Below are 12487 nucleotides of genomic sequence, written 5' to 3'. Positions count from 1 at the left end.
AAGATGGTAATTTGGTGATAGAAACTGACAACAATTCGTTCGAGCATATAATTTGAATCCAGCCTCATTTTTGAGAAAAATCATTTTAGCTTCTTTTCTGCTGATAATTATTTATTTTTTCACTTCATATACCCATACTCTTAAATATTTCATAGACATATTTGAGTCAATTATAGTCTCTTTGCTCAAATTTATGGGGTGAATTAAGACACTTAATAGTTTGGTCTATAATTTATAACCTTTATTTGATTTGAGGGACTTATATTGTCCCCAATATGTTCAATTTTAAATAAATGGGACATTTAGTTCTTATTTCGTTGTGACGATGAATTTCGGCTTCTTTAAGAATACGGCCCACCCAAAGGGTTCATAAGAAATTATTTTGTTGATAGAAATGGAGGATAATTCGTCGAAAAGTACAAATGTACAATTATCCAGACATATTTCTCAGAAAAATGAATGTTTATATTAAGAAAATGTGCAAGTGGAGAGTCTTACCTTTGATCACCTCTTGCTCGATTCCTTTTGTTTATAGACTGTTTATATGACTCTTTACACTCTTATTTATTACAATATACGTAGACTCTACTCCCAAACTCAATCTTCTCCGTATCTCTCTCCTTACAAACATCAACTAAACACATATTAACGTGTCGAATATTCTATATAGTTTTTATGTTCCTCATCGCACTCTTGTATGGGATTTATTGTATTATTTTACCTTAGGAGCATGTATACAGCTTACATACCTTGATACATGTTACTTAGGTATATACAAGCCGTCCGTGGACCTTATAGGTTTTTTTTTTTTTTTTTTGGGGGGTTGAGGAAAGCGGAGGAAAATAAAAGAATATATATTATTATTGTAGTCGATTCGTTCTTTGGATTTCACTTTCCTTTTAACCCGGTCAAGAATGTACGTAATTTTATTTTTTCTTATTCTCATTCCCATCTAATTTTTTTTTGGGGTATCCTTCTTAAATTATCAGGGGCGTCAACAGAATTATATTTTGAGGGGGGTTTGGATTTTTTTTTTTTTTTTTTTTTTTTAAATCCAAAAACCATAGCTATTCAAAAAAAATTTCAAATGCTAAAATCAAAAAAAAATCTACAGCAATTCACAAAAAATTAAATTATATAGAAAAAGAATTGAAAAATCCATAGCGGTTGTCAAAAAATTAAATTTTTTGGGAAAAGCATTTTAAATATAAAATCTTTTGGGAAAAATATTTTTAACGCTAAATTTTACGGAAAATAAGTTCAAAAATCTACTTTTGTTCGCAAAAAAGACATTTTTGGGATTTTTTTTTATCATTCCATATTTTGGAAAAAAAACTCTAAAAAAAATTAAAAATATTAAATGTTTTGTAAACAAAAGTTCAAATGCTAAAATAAAATAAGTAAAAAAAATCTGCAACAATTCAGAAAAAATTAAATTATATAAAAAAAATTGAAAATCCATAGCGGTTGTCAAAAAATTTAATTGTTTGGAAAAAGTATTTTAAATATAAAATATTCTAGGAAAAATATTTTTAACGCTAAATTTTTCGGAAAAAGTGTTCAAAAATCTACTTTTGTTCACAAAAAAGACATTTTTGGGATTTTTTTTTTTTATCATTCCATATTTTGGAAAAAAAAAATCTAAAAAAACATTATAAATATTAAATGTTTAGGAAAAAACAGTCCAAAAATAAAACAACCCTACAAAAAAAAAATTTTTTTAGGAAAATTATTTCCAAAATTAAATTTCAAATATTACATTTTTTGAAAAAAAAAAATTACCCCTATTTTTTTGAATTTTTTTTAATCCTGAGCAAAAAAACAAGACCATTAATTCATTAATTAAACCTGTTCACCCCCTGCAGACGCCTCTGATTATTGAGATGTGAGTGACGGACAATTGCTTGAGGACAAAGAATATTCTCCCAAAAACTTGGATCCGTTTGTTCATCTTACCATATAGAAAAATACTGGAAAATTAAAAAAAAAAAAAAAAAAAAATGATATGGTCACTTTTATTTTTCTGAAAGAAACAATAGTAGTCCTTTTTTAAATATACAGAACACATGATATTAACGTTGTCTATTATTCCAATTCTTGATATATATATATATAAATAAATTGTTAATAACAAAATGATCACCAAGCCTTCAACAAGATTTTATTTATTCATGAACAATAGAATTTCAACAAAATTAATAATAAATATAATAGATGTGTGTCTAAGGTCTCTTAATCATTAATGTGGATGCCTTTAGCGGCTATGATGGATTTCAGGTGGCGGAGAAAGACCTTGTAACCCCCGCGGATGTATTCCTCTGTCAGGGCGTCATAGTACTTGCCCATTCGAGGGGCTTGGCATGAGGGCTGGAGGTGGGTGATAAGTGTCAAAAAAGAGTCTTACAACGGAGGGGATGTATTTTTTTCATTGCTGGCCTCTAAAATGGGCTCACCACACTCAGAAGGCGCCTTTAATTTCTACTTTTTTGATAGTTATCTGGACAGTCTACAATGAAATCCCGAGAAATCTTGTATGGCCCCTAGTGACTTGAAGCAATTGGCCTGGGCAGTTTTCTTTAACTCCTTCGGATCAAGTTTGCCCTTTTGACAGAGCCTTTCTTGCTCTCCAACGTTTCCGACTTATTGACGGCGTAGATGATGGTCCTGGAGACACCCAACTGCCTTAATGGAATTTCGTCGATCACGTTCAAGTGTCATTTTCTCCATTTGTAAATAAGATAAAGAGCTCAAGTTTGTTCTGTTTTGTAACAAATTGTTTATGCTTTAATATATCTGAATATGAACTAATTTCAATAACTCAAACTTCATTAACTATTGAATTAGTAAGTGTTCATATTAATAATATATAATAATGGGTTGTTCCAAAAAAAGTAATTTCGTATTTCTTTTATGGCCTTTTTTAATTAAGTATATTTTATTCATTATTGATCACACCGGATTATACGATAAACTTTTTTAAGGAGTGAGTATATATTACATACACTTTTTCGACAGTATTGTGCTTGTTTGGTTTGCTGTGAATTATTAGGCGTCGAGTATGGAGGTCTAAAAGGAAGAATTTCCCCATATTTACATTTTTACTACCTAAAATGGAAAAACGAGTCATTTCTGAAGTGGATTATCACTTCTGAGAGAAAATGAATCACTGACGTCAATGTCAAGGGACAGAGATCGTGGTTGAAACCCAACGAAGCGGCCCAGACCATGGCCAAGGCAAGATTGACTGTCAGGAAGTTGTTTCTGTATTTTTGGTTTAGATTGAGAGGTAATAATGTACGATGAGATGTCCCCTATGGCCAAACGCTCACAAAAGGGGCCAGCGGAGAAATGGAGATACATCGTGTTTCATCAAGAAGACACCATACTGTACACATCTTTGATGACACTCCAAAAGCTCCGTGAGCTCGGATGGGAAGCTCTTATTTATCCATTCTACAGTTCAGACCTGGTACAAAATGACTATCACCTGTTTTTGTATATGGTCTGCGTGAATCGGGCTACAAATTTGGTCTCATTAGAGTCTTGTAAAAATTGGTTGTCCAAGTTTTTTGACAATAAGAACTAAGGCTTCTATGAGAAGGGCATTATAAAGTTAGATTCTTGTTGGGAACAAGTTATCGAACAGAACATGACATATACGTCATTTAAATTGGATGATTTGAACACTTCTTTTAAAGTATTGAAATCAAGTGAAAAATACGAAATTACTTTTTTCCGAACCTATTATAAAAATATATAATAAATGATTGCAAAATTACAAATAAAGTCAAGAGGCTCTGTGGTTAACCAAAGATGGATTGATGATGATGCTCTCTGTAGTCGAAATATTCATGTTTTACTTATTTAATCCTTGAAATCCTGGACGTGTCTAATAAGTTATATCATCTGTCTATATTGATCTAAACGCATTGATAATATATTTTGAAAGTCATTGCAGAAATGGAATCGTTTTCCAGGTGAGTGTAAAAACCAGCCCTGAGATTATGATAAAACAAATATGTTCATCAAAAAACAGTTAAAGGTTATTTTATTTTCGGTTCGAGGACAACTTGCGGAAAATATTTTTCCCGAACAGACATTTTGCCGAAAAAATTATATTAAATATATTGCAATATACAATTATATATTTTAATTTAATATAAAATTTATGATGATAAATCAGTATGGTTCATATCAAATTTATGTTAAATAAATTTTATATAATAATATTTTTTTATTAATTTTATATAATAAATTAACATTTTATAATAAGGATATTATGCTTGTCCGTCAATCCATGAGTAGTTTTCAATATGAATAATCCGTCATGTCGAATAATAATTAATTGATAACGGAGAAGTGATTAAGACTTCCTCCATTCGAATTGCTGTTGTGTTATTTATTTTGTATTCTTTTAAATTACTACAACGGTAAAGATTCGAACTACATTCGAACCGCATACTACATACTGTGTCGTTTTTAATGAACATTAATTAGTATAATTACTAACCAAATATTTTTCGGTAAAAGAACACATATTAATTTACCTGTTCATTTATGCAATGTGAATTTCAGAGAGTCTTATATTGGCAACATTCCTTTTAGCAATTATTTATTTAGGCGAATTTTTTTAAGCATCGTTCATTTCAGCGACTTTTAATATAGTTAACGATACAAGAGGAATTGCTTCATTATTGAACGTTAGCACCTTGAAGAAATTTAGGAGGAGCAACTGAGGCTCTTATCGAATTTCGATTCAACTTTACAAGTTTCTTTAGATGGATGAATTTACAAAACTAAACGAGTGGGAAGGCATTCAAACACTTCAATCAATAGGTACTTGTAGAGTTAAGATCTTTAAAAAAGGATGTGCATCTTCCGATCATTTTCGTTGTCAAAGGTGACCTTTGATTCATGAGCCATTTTTGAGTTTGTTCAAAGATATATATTTCTTCTTTTCGGAAAAAGGCTTCAAGGGAGTTGGGGCGGATTCTGTTAGGTTTATTGAATAAAAAAAATATTCAGCATTCTTAAAGGGCACAATAAACTATAGATAGTCCCTTTAGTTGAGTGGTTCTCAAATTTGGGGTATGTGTACCCCTTGGGATACTCGGAGGCAGTTCATGAAGCATGAGTACTTGAAATTTTGAAAAAATAATCAAAATTGTAAATTCACTTAAATTTTCTGTGAATATCTGTTGATTTTTAAATTTTTCTCCAAAAAAATTTTATAATTCATTTTTTTGAGAACAGAATTGTGGATTTTGAATTTTTTTTTCAAAAAAGCTAAATTTTTTGAAAATAGAAATGAATTTTTGAAATTTTTTCCAAAAATTTTTATTTTTGTAAGCAGCTAAAGATTTTTGAAGTTTCTTTCCAAAAAAATTAATTGTTTGTTAAAACCTGAACATTTTGATAATTTTTTCCATAAAAATGCTTAATTTTTTGCCAATAAATATTGAATTTTGGAAAAAAAACTTCTAAAATTTAATTTTTTAAGCATAAATATGGAATTGTGAATTATTTTTTCAAAAAATTTAATTTTTTGAGAATATATATGTAATTTTTTTGAATACCTCAGGATTTTTGAAATTTGTTTCCAAAAATCTATTTTTTACGAATAACTGTGGATTTTTTTTTTTCTACAAAAACCTAACTTTTGAATTTTTTCCCAAAAATTTTGATTTTTGGATTTATTTTCAAAAAATATTCGAAGCCAAGGCCTCTTCCAAAATATAATCCTGTGAACAACCCTGTCATTGAATCTAAAAAAGCTTTGTATTGGATAGGGGGTACTTGGATTAAATATGCATTTTACAAGTGGCACATCACTAAAAAAAGCTTGAGAATCCCAGCTTTACTTATATGAAAAATATTGCTAAATTAAACTACTCGAAAAGAAGCTCTTTCAAATTATAAAATAAAATGTTATTCATAAACTATCGATTAATAAAATCTATTTAAATCTAATTTCATCACAATGAGTAATTACACATAAAACAGTTTTTTGCTTTAGTCATTCTTCTAAAAAAAATCCATCCCATCTAACCATAAAATATGAAACATTTACCTTCTTGTATTTTGAATGGGAGTCATTGGATTTTTCTTTTCAAAAGAAATGTACCCTAAATCTTAATCATATGGATATTTAATGGACTTTTAAATATGAGCTACTTCAATGTTTCAGCTCTATCAACCATATGTTTGAATAAAAATTTGCAAAAAATAGTTTTTTACTAAATGGTTTTGATTTTTTAGTAGAAGGTAACAAGACATTTTGTATCCCAATCATACACAATAGTGATGATCATCACTTGAACAAGTTCAGAAATGCTTTACATTCATGCCCTATTTTGAAAATGTTGGCATAGTTTAAACGACACAGGTACGTCCTTGGAATGAAAAATCCGTTGGAGGTAGACAATGTCTTTTATTAATACAAAAGAAAATGAGGTAAGGAATAGTTTTAGGGCCTAAATTAAGAATTGCCTCTCTTTATATTGGTATGTAAGAGTTCCTAATATAAAAGTTTGATATCATTTCTTTGAGAATATCAATAAGTATAAGTATGGTCCATATAACTTATTATTTCGTTATTAATGAAAAAAAAAAAATATAAATATATATGAAATAGTCGTGATGTATCAAGTGAGACGAGGGAATCCACAGCTGACTACTAACTTCATAGGGTATTTGTGTCTTAGCGAGGTAACGTAGTAAAAGATTTTCATACGGAAAGGAATCAATTATGAATTAATAAACACTCAATCCTTGCATTCGTGTCAAATAATTAATCATTTAATCTATTAAACTTGGAGTAACATGATCAGGGTATGGTTTATGTACATGATATGTCAATAATAAAAACTGACCCCTCTGCAAAATTATCAAACTCTATTTATACACTGCATGAAGGTGAGAATATTTGGCTTATTAATTAGTTAATTGATTGTCTACGTTCCACAGAAAGGGGATCGGTAATCTGCATGTGGGTTGCCTATGGATATGACTGTTCTATTTGAAGCCAACTGTGCTCAGATAAAAGGCGTGTCATATATTTTTTTATTGCATAATAATATTGTTAATAGTAGTCTTTAACTCCATCTCAATATGCGCTTAGGAATGAAATATTTTGTAGAACGCGAAGCATATCATTTATGCCACTCCTTTGATGAGAAATAAACATGAAATGTCATTCCCATAAAATGAACCTTTGGTATACGTCTTTATTTTCTGCCGTTGTCGGAACGTTGCCTGGTGGAACTTGACAAATGACTAATCTACAAATAACAGTAATAATCCATCTCTGCTATAAATATGAAGTAGTGCATTAATGGTGTTTGAGCATAATAAATATTATGGGCAAGGTGTTTAGACATGCAACATAAAAAGATTTATATAAATACTCAATTACTCTTTTTCTGTCATTATACCGTCAACTAAAAGAGGGTGTATCATGAAAGTATCTATATTTATTCTAAATAGATTCATTATCATTAAATGAATTCCTGATCATAGCGAACCCCTCATGATATCTGAGCACATACTAATTCAATAATTAATAAAGGTTGAGTGACTGAAATTAATTCATATTTCGCTAGAGATATTTCGATATTAAAGCATAAACCATTAGTTACAAAACAAGACCAACTGGAGCTCTCTAACTTACGTAAAAGTTGAGAAAATTATAGTTGAATGTGAGTGACAAATTTCCATTAGCACACTCTAAGTAGTTGGCTGTCTGCAGGACCACCGTCTAATCCGTCAGCAATTACAAAAAGTTGGGAAGGAAGAAGGGGTCTGGCAAAAAGGCTAAACTGGAGCCAACGGAGTTACAGAAAACAGATTAGGCTCATCCCCTAAAGTCCATGATGACTAATGTAAGAGATCTCGGGGTTGCAAACTAGACTGTCCAGAGAGCTATCAAAACAGTGGGTGGAAAGAACCTTCTGAGTTTGAGAGGCACCTTTTGACACCAGCAATGCTGAAGCTGTTCTGTTTATTCACAGTGGCATCAAGTATGAAAAATTATTCATCAGAAAAGAGCAAAACTTTGCCTTAATTTTTGTTGGCTTTCAGAAAATTTAAAATCTTCTTTACATTTTTTGGAATTGCTAATCTGAAGAATAAATTTTAGTTCGTTAGGAGTTATCATTATTATATAATTCCTAACTATTGAGCTTCCTCTTTTATATATATCCAAAACCTGATTAAGAACTCGTTTGCCCTTACAAAACCCTGCGGATTTGTTGCAGAGTTATAAATGTAAGTCTTTTCTGGAGTCAGAGTAGAATTGGGGACCGAAATTGGAGTAATTCTTGATAAAATCTTTGTCAATTTCCTTCTCCCCCTCCTTCTTTGTCACAGCTGATTGCTGACAACTCCTTTCCTCCAAAACATTTCTTAAATTGAGGTCTACCCTGTTGATTTTTCTTTTTTTATTAACATGCCCATTATGCATAGGATTCTCAACTCAGGTTATCTTGTATATTATTAAGCCAAGTTTGTTTCGTTTGTCGACGCCTAATTACTCAAGGCAATGCTGGGAATTACCGCCAGTATATACATATATAATTTATACTACAGGTGTGCGAGTCTAAAACTGAACACTCCTTTAAATTTTACGCCATGCAAATATTCGTGACTTTATTGAGTTGAAACCGGTTTATACTTTGAGGCAAGGGTCTTGACTAGTTATAAACAAAATTCCAGCAAAATCTAAAAAGAAACAGTGAAACAACAGCAGATAATATGGAGAGACGTCGAGTCACAATTTTGGAACTTTCCGCGCGGGGAAAAACTCCCACTGAAATTGCCAAGGTTCTGAACTGCAGCCACATCACCGTTTACAGTGTGGTAGCCGAAGGGTCTCCTGAGGTGACCACAAGATCTAAGCCAATGGCTTGAAGGTCGGACGAAATGGTTGCTGCCGTGAAAAAGTATGTCAAGGACAAGAGAGGCAAGGTCACCGTCAGCGGCCTCTCCAGAGAGTTCAACATCAGCAGAAGGGCCATGGACCGGCTAGTTAAGAAAGATCTTGGCCTTAAGGTATACATGAGAGTCCTTCGTCAACCCCTCAAGCCTGTAGACAAGGAAAAACTCCTCGCAAGGTCAATATTCTTCTCAACAAGCTTAAGAAAAAGCCAGCCGATTTCATCGTTTTGTTCAGTGATGAAATACCCTTCAGCCTAGGCGAGATGGTGGCCAACGACATCGGATTTTATCTGTCGAGATCTCTCAGTGCCAGGGATGATGATGTGGTGCATGTGAGTAAGGAACGGCACTTTGCCAACCTCCAGGTCCATAGGCTTAACTCTGTGACGTACTGACAATACTTGAAGGACAAAGTGTTCCCTTGTGCTAGGGCTACTTACGGGGGCAACAGGCCGGTGCCAGCTGGTACACTAGCAACTTTACCCAAGAGTTCCTTCAAATCGAAACTCCAGCCGTCTTCGATCGGAATTATTGTCCGCCTCACTCGCCTGAGTGTTCGCCGATTGACTTATCAGTGGTCGGGCATTTAAAGGAGATGCTATCGGGAGTCCAATACAAGTCCAAGGACCAGCTGAAGTCTGCCCTCAAGAATGCCTGTGCCAACTTTGACCAGAGTTTCATCGCCAAGTCATGCAGCAAGTTCTGGTCCAGGCTGGAGTTGGGAGTGGAGCACATGGGGGGCCATATTGAACAGACATGTGTCTAAAACTTTCAGCTTTCATGTTAAATAAATTAATTCGTCGACCAGTTCAAAAATTACTGAATTATTGAACTATTTTTAAAAATTTCAGAGTGTTCAGTTTTAGAGGCGAAAAAAAGTATAGATTCCTCCCCACCTACTTTCAATTATATATTCTTCACTTTGTCAAAGGTATATCCTTATTATTAAAAGGTTGCGAGGAACTATCTGCTGTCGCTGTTCTCCAAGTTAGAGATAGAAAGGGAAACTATAACGTACGTGTAAAATCCCGATCCTAATAATAATACACATTTTACTATTGATTATGGAGTTACATGTCTGTAACATTTGATAGTAAATGTTGGTATTTTTCACCCTTGTAACATTCAAGCACATTGTGGCGCCCATGTGAAGGACGTACGTCGTACATTTGTATTATTAAGTGGGTTTTTTGTACATTTTTTCACAATTTTTTTTATTTGCACTATATCAGTGGATGAAATTTACAATGCAAATAAAGATAAAATAGTAAATACAGAATACAATATGGAGAAATTATGTGATAATAGGCATAAGCTATTTAAGATGATGATTTTTTTTTAGTAACAGAATAAAATATAAAAATTGGCTTTGCGGGATTACCTATCAAAAAATAAATTATAGAGTAAATTCAAGGTGTTGGTAATATTTAAAGTAATTGATTGAATCCTTAGCACTCCTAGCGGACAAAAACGTATCCACGTAATCAAATAAATTTCATCAAAAAAGATCTAGCGGGCATCTACTTGGTTTTTAGCTTTTTGCCATTCTGGCAAAAGAACAATTATTGTAGCCCAATACATTGATGTTCCATATGTGAATAGTGGAAATTATTGTTCATTATTCGAATTTAAAAGCTATTTAGTTATTTACTTGTACGGGGTTTCTATTCTTTTAAGGATTCCGCATGCGGCTCTTACATTCTGATGCTGCAGCTCTGGAATGGGGTTCAGTAAAGAGTAAGATTTCCGTTCAGTGAATGATTGAAAAATGAGAGTTTCCGTCCCATCTTTTTGCGTAATAAGGAGTGGGATTTGTACAAAAAAAATGGGGAATGTCCAAAATTAGTTGGTATTTACTACTTAGCCAATTCTTTCAAATATGATATGAATTAAAAAGTCAGAAGTTCTTTGAAAATGTGTGGTTTTTTATTAATGTTGATGTTATTTAGAGTATGTTTCATTACAGTGCATTTGAGACTAATAAAGAACTATTTTCTACATGAAAGTATTTCCTCCTCTATTTCAACGCCTTCATAACGTAATCATTTCCCAAAGGAAAACATTGACTCTTCCATATCTACATAGTTACAAATTAAAATGTAGCAACATATATATTAGTGTTGGATTTCGGTCTCAAAATTCTAGATCGGTCTGTGGACGGTATAATTTTTAATGAACCGAACTAATTCAGTCTTTTCAAATACTTTGGTCTGAATCACAGCGTTACCTCACCAACACAAAAATATACTGTGTATTTTTGTTGTCAGCGGTCAATGTTTCTGTTCATTTTTACAAATGAAAATATTCTGAACGTTTTTGAGTGGTTGAATTAGAACCATCCCTTGTTAAACTCTGAACCCTTGTCAATCAATATTGAATAATAATTCCATAGTTGGGAAAAATTTACCTAGAATGGTCTAAATACCGACTGATTTCCCCTCTTTCTCCGCCGGTTTCTTTTTGTATGAAAAGTTGCGTGATACAAAGAAAGTCTATGCAATATATCTTTCCCAAACAAAAATTTGTTCTGAATTGGTCTCATTTAAAATTCGGTCTAGACGGATTTCATAGATAAATTGTCAATGACAGTAGTTATGTTTCAAAATGGCGACGATCGACCCCCAATGACATCATAAAGCTTTATATGTTGAATAAATCATGGTTGTGCAACTGTTAAATCAGACGCATAACGGAGAAAATTGTTTCATTGATAGATACCGAAAAAAAATTCTATATAGATATATTCAGCCTCTGTAAGGGTTATTGTGAGAAGGTAATTGCGGATGGTAGTCCTGATTGTCTTCTCGATGAGAGTGAGTTCCTTGATGTGCCTCTAAATACTGATGGTGGGGTCCTCGTCGACTTTGCTCTTCAGAGAGGCAAAGAAGGATGCATTATGCTTGGGATTATGACCACCACTTCTGAAGGAACAGTCTACACTCTACCCAGCCTTATTGAAAATCTGGATACGGACTATGGTGCGCAAGATGATCCCAACGATCTTTGAAATATAACTTGTTGTCCTTTGGCTTATTTTATACTAGTTTTTCATCGTATAACAAAGTTCAATACATGAATCGAGAGGTAAGAGTCTGGACCTTGAATCAGAAAGAAAATTAATCAGCTGATCAAATCATTGAAGGTGTAATATTCAAACAAATCTACTGGATAATTTTGCACGATTTGAAAATGATTAAACTTCGATCTGTGATCGCGGTACGGACCAAAACATTGTTCAAATCGTTTTTTTTTTAAAAATCCCTTAATACTCAACCGAACTCGAGAAAAATTTTGATCTTGAACCGAGTCTCAACACTAGTGGATATACATTTATAATATGTACAATAATTATGTTACATGGGTAGATATGTAAGGAACGTATTTGTAGAAACAAATAGTATTCATGACTTGAATTCTTGGCATGTCATGGAAAAAAGAAAAAGAAAGAAAATTCTGAAATCTGTATAAAAAAATCTTAAGTATACATATGTACATTGTATTTACATACATACATACAACCACACCATTTCCATGGAAAAAGAACCAACTCTAC

General features: G+C 32.5%; 1 protein-coding gene across 1 annotated transcript in view; it reads right to left on the bottom strand.

Moving 5' to 3' along the window:
* LOC121121901 (uncharacterized) overlaps positions 1 to 640 on the bottom strand; it is a 47844-nt gene extending 47204 nt beyond the window's left edge. Inside the window, exon 1 of the mRNA XM_040716891.2 lies at positions 499 to 640. The gene's annotated coding sequence lies outside the window, so the exon portion shown is untranslated. The remainder of the gene's footprint in view (positions 1 to 498) is intronic.
* Between the last annotated feature and the right edge of the window lie 11847 nt (positions 641 to 12487).

The sequence above is a fragment of the Lepeophtheirus salmonis genome, chromosome 7 (genome assembly GCF_016086655.4).
Source record: "Lepeophtheirus salmonis chromosome 7, UVic_Lsal_1.4, whole genome shotgun sequence".
Lineage (NCBI taxonomy): Eukaryota > Metazoa > Arthropoda > Copepoda > Siphonostomatoida > Caligidae > Lepeophtheirus > Lepeophtheirus salmonis.
The sequence above is the reverse complement of the archived record's forward strand: the minus strand, read 5'-3'. Positions and strand labels throughout refer to the sequence as shown.